A 12,437-nucleotide genomic window follows, 5' to 3' on the forward strand; every position below is an offset into this window, starting at 1 on the left:
ATATATCTAAGTTGTTTACAAAGAGGAAATGAGGGAGTAACTAAAGGATCAGTTTTCAAAATATAACATTAAGCAAGTTTTTGTTGTTTTATTTGAAATAAGATATGGTATTATTATAACTGCCCTCACAGAGCCAAGTCAAGAATCTTCCTAAGTTTTTCCTCCAGTGACCATGTTAACAGTGTGGTACTCTTCCACGACTTCTCCATTCATTTCACAGTTTTACCTTGAACATGGCACTGGCACTGTGGGAGAACTCAAAAGGAGAATGGTGTATGTATTCTGTTCCAATGAGTCTAAGAATGGACTTAAGAAAATTACCCATCTCCATTTTACCCAAAAATTGACCCCTTAACTTACTGACTTCCTCACTAGTAAACTTAGAGTAACAATAGCTAAAAGCCCCATCAAGATACAACTACAATATATAATGTACAATTACAAAATACAATATACAACATACAAAAGCATGCTTTCCTTCCTTTTCAAAGTAAAGCAAGGTAAATATATGTGGCTGTGATAACAGAAAAATAGATTTAATAGAAATAGTAGAATATATGGATTTGGTTGACAATACAATTTTGTTTATTTATTTATCATAATTATTTTTATTTCAAGTTTTTATTTAAATTCTGGTTAACATACAGTGCAATATTAGTTTCAGGAGTAGAGTTGAGTGGTCCATCCATCACTGACATACAACACCAAGTACTCATCACAATTCCCCTCCTTTATAAACATCACCTATTTAATTCATCCTCCCTCCAGTCTCCCAACCAGAAACCCTAAGTTTTTTCCCTATAGTTAAGAGTCTCTCTTAGGGTTTGCCTCTGTCTTTTTTTCCCCCTTTGTTCAACAATTTTGTTTCTTAAATTCCACATATGAGTGAAATCATATGGTTTGTGTCTTTCTCTGGCTGACTTACTTCACTTAATACTCTCTAGTTCCATCCACGTCATTGCAAATGGCAAGATTTCATTCTTTTTGTGGTTGGGTAATATTTTATATATGTATTTATATTTATATTTATATATAATATATATAATTATATATACATATATTATGCATATGTATAATATATGTGTATATATATATAAAATATATCATATATAATACATATATAGTATATGTATATATATGTATATATATGTATATAATACATATATAGTATTATACATATTATGCATATGTATAATATATGTATATATATAATATATCATATATAATACATATATACATATATTATACATATGCATAATATATGTATATATAATTATATATATAATATCGAATATATATTCTTTATTATTATATTTTATTCCATATATATATATTCTTCTTTATTCATTCATCAGTCAATGGACATTTCAGCTTTTCCCATATTTCAGATATTGTTAATAATGCTGCTATAAACATATAAACATCAGGGTGCATGCGCCCCTTCAAATTAGTATTTTTGTATTTTGTATCCTTTGGGTAAATACCAGTACAATTACTGGATCATAGGAAAGTTCTATTTTTAACTTTCTGAGGAACCTCCTTACTATTTTACAGAGTGGCTGCACCAGTTTATATTTCCACCATCAGTGCAAGATGGTTCCCCTTTCTCTGCATCCTTGCCAACATTTGCTGTTTTCTGTGTTAATTTTAGCCATTCTGATAGGTGTGAAGTGATATCTCATTGTAGTTTTGATTTTTATTTACTGATGATTAATAATGTTGGGCATCCTTTCATGTGTCTGTTAGCATTTGAATGTCTTCTTTGGAAAAATGTTTATTCATGTCTTCTGCCCATTTGTTAACTGAGTTATTTGTTTTTTGAGTGTTGCATTTGATAAGTTCTTTACAGATTTTGGATAATACCCCTTTATCACATATGTCATTTGCAAATATTTTCTGCCATTCTGAAGGTTGCCTTTTAATTTTGTTGTTTCCTTCACTATGCAGAACCTTTTTATCTTGATGAAAATCCAATAGTTGATTTTCACTTTCATTTTCCTTATGTTTAGAGACATATCTAGTAAGAAGTTGCTACTATCAGAGAGGTTGTTGCCTGTGTTCTCCTCTAGGGATTTGATGGATTTCTATCTCATATTTAGATCTTTTAACCATTTAGAATTTATTTTTGTATATAGTGTAAGAAAGTGGTCTAGTTCATTCTTTTTCATGTTGCTGTCCTATTGCTTCAGGAACTTTCTTTCATGTATGCTGTGTGCACTCTGTTGTTATGTTTTGCCTGGTCTTTCCCTCAGGTCAGGCTTCTGGGAGAATTTCTCCTTGCTTGTCGTGGGGATTGTTTGGATCTTGGTCGGATTATGGTGATTTTTAACTTAGTGTGCTCTTGTCTGTTTGTTAAAAGAGTCCTGATGCTATTTCCACTGGAGCTGAAAGTCTACAGAACTCTATGGTCAGTAAAAGTGGTGCTTGGGGGAATTTTTGCTAGTCTTCTGAGTGAGGGGCCCTCTGCTTTTGTTCTCAGGCATAGTTGTCCAAGAAAAGCAGCACCAGCAGATCACAGGGGAAGAGGATTTGGTACAAGATGCTTAGGTCCCCACTGTTGGTGCTGTGCTGCTTACTGAAGTTAGTTTATGCTGAGTGGCTAGGGGTAAGAAATGGCACCAGCCCCTCCCTCACCCTCAGAGAGCAGTGTTTGCACCTGCTGCTATTTGAAAGTCCTCCCAGAAGACTGAACAATCTCCCCTCATGTGCTCCAGGTGTCCTTCAGATCCCTGCCTTCATCCTGTCTGTGTCTGGCCCATCTAGAGGCCCTGTTGTGCAGTGCACTTGGGTTCTATCCCAGGCAGGCCTGCTGAAATTTGAAACTCCAAACTTTAAGGACCTGGAGTGGCACAGACTCATGCTCTCCTCTGGGGAAGGGTCTCACCATGCTGGGACTGATGCAGGTTTGTCCCAGAAAGGCAATCACACCAAAGGGTCAGAATGTGGAGTTTGGAATAAAGTGCAGCCAAAAGCTTTTGACCAGGTTAGCCACCATCACCTGGGGTCTCCATAACTATGCTGAGAGATGGGGGAGGGTAATGCTGCCTGCCAGCTCTTTTGTCCCTGGAGAGGCAGTGACACTTCTCACAGATGTGCTCTGAGAAGGGGGAACCATTTCTCCCAGTGCATCTGAGGGGATCCTCAGATCATGCTGTCTGCCGTTGGTGCTCTGCCCTCCTCCACAGGAGCACTCCAGCACCATCAGGGCTCCACACTGACCATGCAGCAGACCTCTAAAACTCTAGTCTTTGACTTCTACTGGTTGTAAAACTCATGAAAATCAGCGCCTCTTATTTTCCCAGTTAGTGGCTTTGGTTGTTTTCCTTGTGCAATACCTGGTATACTCTTCTCTCTATCTGTCGATCTCTCTCTCTACCTCCCTTTCTTTCCTATCTCTGTGACTAGGACTCCCTCCCCTCCACAGCACCCAGGGTCCGTTTCTTCACCAGGCCACATCTCTGACTTCTTACCTTCCACTAGGTGGGTTCTTCACTTCCTCTAGTTGTGTAGTTTGTTCTGTCAGTCCGCAGGTTGATTTATTGGGTATTCAGAATGATTTGATATTTATCTATCTGTGTTGGAGGGCGGAGGCAAGCCTATCGTCATCCTCCTACTCTTCCATCTTAGCTCCTCCTTCATCCTTTCCACCTTAACCACATTGGTTGGTTGATGAGGAGACCCTATTTTCAGTTAAAGCCAAAATTTGTGGAGGAAAAGTTAGGGAAAAGTTATTGTGACTTTTCCTTAGGGAAACAATTTATTGGATATAATACCAAAAGCAAGAAAAGAATATTACACTTTAATACAATATTAAATTCCATAAAAACTTTTAAGTTTTCCACTTTAAAAGAATATGACAATTTAATACAATATCAAATTCCATTTAAAAACTTTTTCTCTTGGGGCGCCTGGGTGGCTCAGTGGGTTAAAGCCTCTGCCTTCGGCTCAGGTCATGATCCCAGGGTCCTGGGATCAAGCCCCACATCGGGCCCTCTGCTCCGTGGGGAGCCTGCTTCCTCCTCTCTCTCTGCCTGCCTCTCTGCCTGGTTGTGATTTCTCTCTGTCAAATAAATAAAATATTAAAAAAAAAAAACTTTTGCTCTTCAAAAGGCATCAATAAGAATGGTAAAGAAAAAAAGTGATGTTTTTTCTGGATAGACCTTCTTTTACATGTTGTGCTTCACTGTAATATGTATTTTTACTCTTTCAATTGCAACAAGTATTGAGGCAAGTATTTATATTTACAAATAAATAAGTATGTTTAGATAATTTAAAAGTCATTTTTATATGTTACTGAGAGTGGAAATAGGCTAAGAACCTTGATGTTTTAATAGCTAGCAAAACGTTTTTTCCATGTTATTCATTTGTGGAAATATAAATCATATTAAAGTTATATTATGAATAAATATAATAATTAGGCTCAAAACAACCATTATAAAGTGCACATTTTCCAAAATATCAGTTTTAGCTATATAGAAATAGAATAGTATTCGTGTTTTGGGATAATTTAGTATATAGAATATATACTATGTAATAGCCATACAGATTTGGAATATTCATGTTTGGAATAATTTTTTATTACTGAGAGAATTACATTTTCCTATTGTTCTTTAATTCACATTTTTGAGGTAGGTAGTGAGAATTATTATGCCTCAATAGATGGAGACACTTATCTGAGAAAATTTCGTGTTTATATTTTTACCAGAGAAAATTTCATGTTTATATTCTTAGCTAGAGAAATAATAAATCCACTTTTAATATAAAGTGAGGTTTTAGCTGAGATAAATACATGATTTTTATAGCAAGCCAGTAATTTGCATAAAAATCAGAACTAAAATAAATAAAAATTTCAATAAGGTATGTCTATTTTTTTTTAAAGATTTTATTTATTTATTTGACAGACAGATCACAAGTAGGCAGAGAGGCAGGCAGAGAAAGAGGAGGAATCAGGCTCCCTGCTGAGCAGACAGCCTGATGCTGGGCTCAATCCCAGGACCCTGGGATCATGACCTGAGCTGAAAGCAGAGGCTTTAACCCAGAGGCGCCCCAGGTATGTCTATTCTTAATACTGAAATATACTTAGTTATATTTTCAAATAAGTTAGAGGATTATGTATTGCAATATAACATATAACACAACAGTTGCCAATTATGTAAATAATTAACAGTTAACCCCTTATAGATGATTCATTCTCTTTTAAAAATCTTCATATTTTGTGCAAATTCTTAAGGAATAAGATTTTTCAAATGTTGCAAAAAGTAGAAAATAAAATTTTCCATAAGATTGAATTATAAAAATGTACCATTTTATGGATTAATTTAGAGCAATAATGTAGATTATTTTTAGTTATCAATATATTTCAGTTTTCTTTCAGGAATTACTCAAGAAGTATACATTATCAATATGAATTGTACACATTTCCTACTTTAAAGAAAAATGATATTTCTTGACAAATTTTAATAATATATTTCTAGAAAGATATTCAATTATAGTAATTGAATTATAGTAAAATCCTGAAAGGACAAATTACTAAAAGAGCAAACACAAAAATGCCTAAAACCGATGATAAGATAAAGCCTGTATTTTTCTTGCTGAAACATCTGGTATTTAAGACATTTGTATAAAATATTTTTATTATTTATATTTAGTGAGTTTTACTGGATAGATTTTTATATGGAGAATGTCACATATATATTTAAGTTAAAAATGAACTTGACGGGGCGCCTGGGTGGCTCAGTGGGTTAAGCCGCTGCCTTTGGCTCAGGTCGTGATCTCAGGGTCCTGGGATCGAGTCCCGCATGGAGCTCTCTGCTCAGCAGCGAGCCTGCTTCCCTCTCTCTCTCTGCCTGCCTCTCTGTCTACTTGTGATCTCTCTCTGTCAAATAAATAAATAAAATCTTAAAAAAAAAAAAAGAACTTGACTTGTAAAAGATACCAGAAATACAACAAAAGCCCAACCAAGAACACGATTAAAACAACATAAAAATCAAAGAATTTCTAAGATCATGTTATCAAATTGATAAAAATTCACTTAGATATACCTCAAAATTATTCATAGAACTATAAAAGATGCAGGTGAGTACAATATAGCTATAAATTGGAGCAAACTCATGAGTGCAATATAAAAACAACCTTTGAATCAAGTAAGATAGCTGAAGGCATTCAGATAACAAGTATGAAATAATGATAAACAGTTTATTCAAAGTCAGTGTGGAATCATGAGCTACTAAAATTTTACTGCTATGGTGTCAGATCACTATACCAAACATTATATACTTTAAAAATAGCTTATTCACTACCTTGATTCATAAATATTGTAAGTTGTGATATTGACAACTAGAGGAATTTTCCTAGATATCTATCTTTTGTAACTTTAGACTTTTTCATTGACATTCTGAATTTCTGCTAAAGAGTGATGTGGGAAAAAAATGAACACATATCATCAAGTAAGATAAATAAAATAAAATGATTAGATATTCCAGAATTGTTTGATTTGAGTAATCACAATATACATTTTGTATTTTAATTAAAATGGTAAAGACAAACATTGTAGAATATTATATTATATTCTCTATGTATTAGCATTTTGTTATGTGAAATCTGGTTTCTATCTCCAAATAATTTGGGTCTTCAAGTACAAGATTTTGATATTCCACATTCTGGAATAAATGCATATGATGGAAATAAGTTTATATTATAAGGTTTAGTTATTATAATTTAGGTTCCCAAGTCAAGAAGATAATATATGAAAAAGTGGAAATATAAGGTTTTATTATTATGACTCATATTCTTAATATCCATGCCTGAAATAGTTTATATCACATATATATTTATCAATTCAAGTGTAATTGTGTATGTTTATAAATATGAGTATGTTTCATTTTAGTTTCAAAATATTAGCCAAAAATAAAAAAGTTTAATCTACCTTTAAAAAAATTTAACAACTTTAAAAATGACAAATCTATTAAACAATAAATCAGTATTTTTATAGAGTATTTTTTATAGATATGCATTGAAGCTCCATGAAGATTTTCTTGAAACTTCTTTCTGTCCACAGAATAGAACCAGTGCTTTCTCCTTCATGACCAACCATAATTCTCTTATGAATTTAAAAATTCTTTATGTGTATAATTTTAATGCCATGGGCCATGTTTCTATCATTTTGTAAACCCAAAGAATGACACTAGAATAACCTCAATACAACATTGTTAACTAAGATGATAACATAAAATTTTATTTGAATGTAAATTTTGGATAATTAGGGAGAACTCGTATGAATATCAGAGCAACTTGAAACAGTTGAAAATCAAATGGTGAGGATGACACATTTTATATTAAATTCAGAAAAATTAAGAATAATGTTCAAAAGATTTGGAAGTAAAAATATACCAGTGCCAATTTGACTCCTCACTAATCTAAGAATATAAAGGATTTTACGAAATCAGAGAGCACCCTCTCTTTCAAATCAATATGCTTTTATTTTAAACTCCTTTTTCTTTTGCAATAACTTTAGATTCAATGAATAGTTGCCAAGAGCTGCAATAAATCACTGCATATCCTTTACTAGCTTTCTTGCATGCTGCATAACTGTGCTACAATTACCAAACTAATAAGTTAACATTGGGTTAATACAATGGTACAATACCATTAATTAAACTACAGACTTTATCTGGATTTCACCAGAATTCCCTCCAGTGTAATTTTTTTCTAAGCCAGTATCCAATCCAGAATATAATGTCATACTTTGTTGTCATGTCACCTTAGTATCCTCCGGTCTATGACAGCTTCTTTGCCTTTCATTGTTTTTCATGACCTTAACACTTTTAAATAGTGTAGGTTGAGCAGTCTGTAGAATTCCTCTTTTTGGGTTCGCCTGATGTTTTCTATTGATTAGATAGGGGTCATGGATATTTTTAATTTCACCCAGATGGAGTGTCCGTCACTATACAAGTGAGAACATATGTCAACATGAATTTTACTAGTGATGCTAACACTGATCAAAATTAAGATTGTGTCTATCAGATTACTATGTCTGTACAATATTCATATCTATAATTTTTTCCCACTATATTCATTAGACCTCTCTAGGTAACTCTTCAGGGGAGGCAAATTAAGCTCCAACACTGGGAAAGAGGAATATCAAAGAACATAAGTGAAAAAAAATGTTAAAATATATGTTAAAAGCATGTGAAAGCAAACACTGGATTAATAAATGTTATTTGGGATACACCATAGGGACTATGTAAATATCTTATTTCTACTTAAAGTTTCACCCATTATTTATATTTTTGTCTGGGTATAATGTACTTCATTGATAGTACCAGACAAGGTAGGGCTCTTTAAGCTGACCTCTTCTTTAGGGTTCTGGGGTAGAAGATAAAGATGGTAGAATCTCAAGAGTGGTAAAAGATTGAGTTGAGGCAAAACCTCTCTCTTTCTCTTATGCTATTACTGTAGCTGGTTGACCAGGAGGCTCTTAACCCTCAAAGCCATCTGGATCTTAAGGTCTGCCACCCTGTTGCGGTATCCAAAAACCCGTTATTATTTTTTTAAATTTTAATTCCAGTATAGTTAACATAAGTTAGTTTCAGGTGTACAATATAGTGATTCAACCATTTTATATATTACTCAGTGCTCATCATGAAAAGATTCCTGATAGTACCCTTCACCTATTTCACCCATTGCTTCACTTACCTCCCTCTGGGAACCATCAGTTTATTCTCTATAGTTAACTGTCTGCTTTTTGGTTTGTCTCTTCTTTTCTTTATGTTTTTTGTTTCCTGAATTCCACATATGAGTGAAACCATGTTGAATTTGTCTTTCTCTGACTGATTTATTTCACTTAGCATTACACCCTCTAGCTCCATTCATGTTGTTACAATATTTATTAGTGAATCCTACCTACAGCATTTATTGCTGAAGTGTTCTAATGATGATTTTTCTATTTCTTTGGTTTGTCCAGTACTATGTGTGTGTGTGTGTGTGTGTGTGTGTGTGCTTGGATATAATTAACTATTTTTGGTTGGCTCTTATACCTGTATGACACCGAGGGGTTCAACTCCTGGTTAAAAACCTGTGTGTAATTCTTCAGGCCTGATTGTAGACAGTGACTAAGGCCTTACCTGGAGGGCCTCATGGGAAAAATCTGCCCTCTCTAGATTAGACTTAGAGCACAGATAATTGCAGTCTCTAGAAGGAGTTGACATCAAGGACTAATGTTCTTCCAGATCCCATTAGATGCCTAGCATATTTTCACTTCTAGGTCCCCAAACCCCAGCATGTTCATTTTATGTCTCTTTATCAGATGCCTTAGGCAGAAGTCTTCTTCAGGTATATCTCCTAAGGCCTCTTTTTGGGGACAGAGTGGGAAAGAGGCAAAAACCTTAACGACACTTTTCCGCTTCCTGACTCATTATTCAATATTTTCCCATTCCTAGTCCTCCAGTTAGGCTGCTCCCTGACCCTGGGGTTCATAAAACTGCAAGAGTCTTTTGTTTGTGGCTCCTTTAAGGGTGAGATGGCCACCACATTAACCACGTTTGTGCTGACACACCTGATTCTCAACCTGCGGAATTTGCAGGACAGATTATCAGAGAAAAGAGATTCTGGAAGGGTGGTGAAGGAAGTTTGTTTCTAAGTTCCTTTTTTTTTTTTTTTTTAACTGAGAGCTGTTTGTAAGTTCAAGTCAAAGCTCAGACTAGCAGAAAGAAGACACTGTGATGCTGATAGCTAACAGGGTTACTAGGAGTCATGTAGTGTTGGGGACATTGGAATTCCCCAAATGAAGAGTGAAAAGACCTTGTTTAATATCTCGGGTATTCAGGTGAGACAAGCTGAAGGTCAAATAATTAAAGGCCAAACCCTAGACTATAGACCACAACTTGTTACTAGAACCTAACTGAAAAAAACTGACTAAAACAAGACTGAAATACACCAGTAGAACAAAACATAAAACCAGACCTGGGAAGATCAAGAGGATCCACCAATAGTAGGATTGCATGCCATAACAATATTCAACACTCCTAAAAAGAAGATAATATAATTAATGTCCACAATGTCTAACATATAATTGACAAAATCCTGGATATGTAAAGAAATAGAAAAATGTGACTATTAAACCACTACTATATCATTAAAACAGATTATAAGATGACCCAGAAGTAATAGAAACTTTAATTCAACTATTACATAAATTTTGATAAATTGAAGATATATGGTCAAAATCCCTAGAATAAACAATAAAAGTATTTAAAAACAGATGTATACAAATTAGTAGATGTAAAAACAGAAGGCATAATACAAAACAACTATTTGGCCAAATAAAAACAACACATATATACATACACACACAAATAATACACACAAGGAAGAAAAAAATCTAGGTAAACTACTTGGCACTAATACAAAATGACTTAAAGTTGGAATCATTTTATATGTATTAAAATTTAATGGAATAAATAAAAATTATCATCACCAAAATCATCATTTTAGGTATTTAAAACATTTAAATGATTATATAATTATTTTAATCTAATTTATTTTTTTATACTCAGGCAGTCTTTTAGTGTGTATGTTTTTGCTTTATAATATACTGGCTTCCCAAAGTATTTAAAAGTATATATTATATTTTGGTAATGGTTTTGCTTTATTGTGCTCAATTTCCAAGTATGTCTACAGAAGGCAAAGTGAAAAGCTTCTAATGATGGAAATAGTAATTTTTTAGTAGTATAAGTTTGTTTCATTTACTTTTACTACCCATAAATATAGAAGAATGATGATAGTAACAGCAAAATTTGTATTTTTTAACGTAAGTACACTAATTTCAGATTTCAATTATATTGTGAAAATAGCATTGCTAGATCATACTACTACTATTAAAATTTTGCCAGAAAAGATATTTTAAATGGAAAACTATTACTATTATTTGTGGCAAATATTTTAAACATCTGTCCCATATAAATATTGGATTCTAACACTGATTTTGTCCCTTTCCTTCAAAAGCAGCCTAGATTGTTCATAACCAAAACAAATGTGACTTCATTTTCAAGTTAAAAAACTTGAAGCATAAAGACATAACCATGTATATTATTAATAAAAGTCGAGTATGCTTTCAGTGAAAAATAAGCATTTTGATTTCTATTGCTAAACTGACACAGAAATCTCAATTATATAGCCAACATTCACAATTTGCAGGGTATTGTACCAATATGGCACTAAAGAAGATCAAACTGAAAAAAGAAAAAAAAAAGAATTAATAAGAATTAATACATTTACAGGGCCTGGGTGGCTCAGTGGGTTAAGCCTCTGCCTTCAGCTCAGGTCATGATCTCAGGGTGCTGGGATTGAGCCCCACATTGGGCTCTCTGCTCAGCGGGGACCCTGCTTCCCCCCCCCTCTGCTTACCTCTCTACCTACTTGTGATATCTGTGTGTCAAATAATAAAATCTTCAAAAAAAAAAAAAGAAGAATTAATACGTTTAGTTTACTATATTGTTTTCTTCCAATTAGGAATTGCTGTCAATTACTGATTAATCATTTCTAGAGCATTTAATCTCAAGCACTTTTTTTTTAATTTGTTTATTTTCAGCGTAACAGTGTTCATTGTTTTTGCACCACATCCAGTGCTCTATGCAGTACGTGCCCTCCCTATTACCCACCACCTCGTTCCTCAACCTCCCACCTCCCGCCCTTTCAAAACCCTCTGGTTGTTTTTCAGAGTCCATAGTCTCTCATGGTTCATCTCCCCTTCCAGTTTCCCTCAACTCCCTCTCCTCTCCATCTCCCCATGTCCTCCGTGTTCTTTGTTATGCTCCACAAATAAGTGAGACCATGTGATACTTGACTCTCTCTGCTTGACTTATTTCGCTCAGCATAATCCTTCCAGTCCCGTCCATGTTGCTACAAAAGTTGGGTATTCATCCTTTCTGATGGAGGCATAATACTCCATTGTGTATATGTACCACATCTTCCTTATCCATTCATAAGTGGATAATCAGTATATCTTTGCTGACTTTGACCTCTTGTAGTTAACCGTTATGGTCTTTCTATAAACTCTGTCTTCTCTTGGCCAAATCTGTGTTCTATTTGACATCTGACTTTGACACTCAGGACTTCCTGCTTTTTTTTCCCTCCATAAACATTACCTTCTCAGTATTTTGCATTGCCTAGCTTGTTAAGAAACGGAATATTTAGGGACACCTGGGTGGCTCAGTTGGCTAACTGTCTGCCTTAGGCTCAGGTCATGATCCCAGGGGTCCGGGGGTAGAGTCCCATATTGGGTTCCTTGCTCCATGGGGAGGCTGTTTTTCCCTCTGCCTCCTCTGCCTGCCACTCCCCGTGCTGTGCTCTCTCTTTCTCTCCCTCTCAAATAAATAAATAAACAAAATCTTTATAAAAAAAGGAATATTTAACTAAAATAATTAACCAGGAAAATGATT

This window comes from Meles meles, chromosome 14 (genome assembly GCF_922984935.1).
Source record: "Meles meles chromosome 14, mMelMel3.1 paternal haplotype, whole genome shotgun sequence".
NCBI classification, from domain to species: Eukaryota; Metazoa; Chordata; class Mammalia; order Carnivora; family Mustelidae; genus Meles; species Meles meles.